Here is a 2,931-nt window from a genome sequence, read left to right on the forward strand (position 1 = left end):
CACGCCGCCCGCCGCCGGCCCCTACCTCTCCTCCGGTGCCGCCCGCCGCACGCCACTGTTGCCGTGCCGCCTTCCCCGCGACACCCACCTCCGGCGCCCGAGCCCCTACCGCCGGCCCGGCCTGCCCGGCCCCCACCCCCACGCCGCACACCGCCGGTCGCCCGGTCCCCCACCGCCGGCCGCCCCTCGCCGGCCTATAAAAAGGGCCGCTCGCCCGGCCTCCCTTGCCACTCCACCACCACCCAGCTCACCACCCCAACCTACACCACTCGCCAAGCGCCGCCGCCACCAGTACCTCCGCCGCCCCAGCGCCAAACGTCGCCGCCTCCACCGAACCACCGCCGGCCGCCCCTTCCCTATACGAAGCTCCAAGGTATCGGGCAAAATGGAGCCCCCACGGCCTCCTCTAGCCTCTCCCGCCGCCTCCCCTTGCTGCCGGTGAGCCTGGGCCGCCGCCCCAGGCCGGCCGCCCTTCCCTTCCATCTCCTCTGTTCCGGTACAGAGAGAAGGGAAGAAGAAACCCCTCCTTTCCGATCTAACCCCAACAAATCCACTATTCGCGAGATAGTCCTTCCACCACTCTCATAAACCTATTCGTAGATAAGCCCCTCCACCTCCAAAAGTATTTACCAATAGGTCCCTAGTTTATTATAAATCAGTCCTAAACCTCCGTTTAAGCCCCTAATTCATGTTTAACCCGTCATTTCATGTGCCAAACTTCCTCCAATTAATCCCAAATTTCACCACTTCATCCTTCAGAATACTTTCGCTGATCCATATCCAAATTTCCCAAAAATAATCCCTCTACCTATTTTCCGTTCGCATTTCCTGTTCGGAGCTCCCGGTTAAAAACCGTTTTCTCTTTTATTTATTTGTGTGTCTGTCTGTGTGTGCCGTAGATCGCGGATTGCCCGAGGAGGAGCCCGAGGAAGAGTTTGACCACGAGCCCGAGCCCGAGGACCAGTACCGCGAGCCGGAACTCCCGGAAGGCTTTGAAGACGGCAAGTCCAATCTCACCCTTTGATGCATACTTAATACCTAGTTTTTCAAACACAACCTATTGGCCTGTTTTACAAAATGCATATTATTTTATCGCAAGACATGGTTGGTTAGCCACCCCTTGATTGTTATGAACATTCCTTGTTGTCCTATGCTTATCTCTAAATATGACTCGCTCTGTTTAGTTGATAACCGCTGCTAGAACGCTTAGGACTCCGTTACTCAAATGCAAACATTATTACAATGGTGTATTCGGGAAATGAAGGTGTGTGTGTGTCCAAGTAAGAATAATGGCTTTTGGTTCGGGAAAAGAAATGTGTGGACGGGATGGATGGGTGTTCCTTGTGTGGGATGCCCAGTTGTTGTGCTCGTACCTTGGTGGTTGGGCAATGTTGGGAGATATCCATCCGGTCGTAATTAAGGACCGAGTTAATGTGTCATCTTGCCTAATTCCACTATCGTGCAACCACTCGACCGTTGTATGGGCAACGGCTTAGCATAAATCCCACTAGCTGGATGGTTAGTCCTCAGGAGTGCTGGTGAGCGACGGGAACCCACGGAAAAGGATTAAGATCTTGGTGACTTGAGTCCCGGTTACGGTCTCCTGAATGAGCCGTGGACCCCTTGGGTGTTCCGTGAGAACTAGCCAGTCTTAGCTAAGGTGGGTAATGGCTTTGTTAGGATCCGTACCGTCACTAAGGTGATCGTGCTACGGTACCCTACTTGTGGGAAAAGTGTACACCCTCTGCAGAGTAAAAACCTATCCGGGTAGCCGTGTCCACGGAATTGGACGAATTACGGCTTGGTCACATAACTAGTGTTTGGGCAAGAATGTCATGAGTGTGTGTGTGTGTGTGTGTGTGTGTGTGTGTGTGTGTGTGGAATTTCAGAAGAGTCCGGCAGTCGTGCCGTGCGCTATGACGGACGGGGAGTCCGATAGCGATAAAAGCTTGGATCCTTTGTGTAGGATCAACCCCACTCGGTATTTCGGGTATTAAAGGAAGCTTTACAAAAATCCTTTCGAAAACGATCCCCTGCATGTGTTAAAAATTAGCTTTTCCGCAAAATAAACCCTAGCCTATCCTTGTTACACTTGTGCATAAACTTGCTTGTATCCCCCTCCGTGGATGGGGTTGGACTTGTTGAGTACGTTAGTGCTCACCCTTGCTTCATTGCTACAGAGGAAGACCCTGAGTTCGTCGCAGAAGACCTCGAGTAGAGGTTGTGTCCGCACCCGACGCTGCCTGTGGTGTTGCCCTGCCCAAGATGCTGCTGCTGCCGTGTAGTCCCGAGTGCTGTCTTTTGGCAGTCGCTTGGTTAGCCGCCGTTATCTATTTACTGTTTATCGCTGCGTGGCTTTCACGCCCACTCCCTCGGGAGTTGTACGGTAACTGAATTATCTGTCGAATAAATGTGATATCAGCCTCCTGGGACTGATATTTGTATCACATTTAGTCTCTACTTATGTGGGGACGCTTCAGGTGGTATCAGAGCCGTCGTTGGCTGTAGGACGCGACCTTAGGACCGGATTAGCCCTTTTTGACCAAAACAAAAGAATTACAAAAATCTCTTCCTACCTTTGCTCTATTGTAAAACTAATTTGTGCCCCGGATCTTTTCCAGATGGCCGAGGAAGGATGGGTCAACAGCCACTGCCTGGAGGAGCCTGGTTTTCCCAGATTGCTGTTCGCCTGCATGGACCGCCTTGGGATTTACGAGCGTCCGGAGTACACCAGCAGGGAGTACGAGGACCGCGGGACCCCTCGGTGTGAGATGATTATCTACATCGGGCGGAGTAGCCGCTATCCGGATATCCAGCCATGGAACGTGACCGCCACCGGCTTCCGACACAAGGACACCTATCAAGTGGCAGCCCGGAAGGCCCTCCGTTTCCTGTGCCAGATCTATGAGAGGCACATTGGCCGCACTCCGA

Source organism: Setaria italica, chromosome I, assembly GCF_000263155.2.
Source record: "Setaria italica strain Yugu1 chromosome I, Setaria_italica_v2.0, whole genome shotgun sequence".
NCBI lineage: Eukaryota > Viridiplantae > Streptophyta > Magnoliopsida > Poales > Poaceae > Setaria > Setaria italica.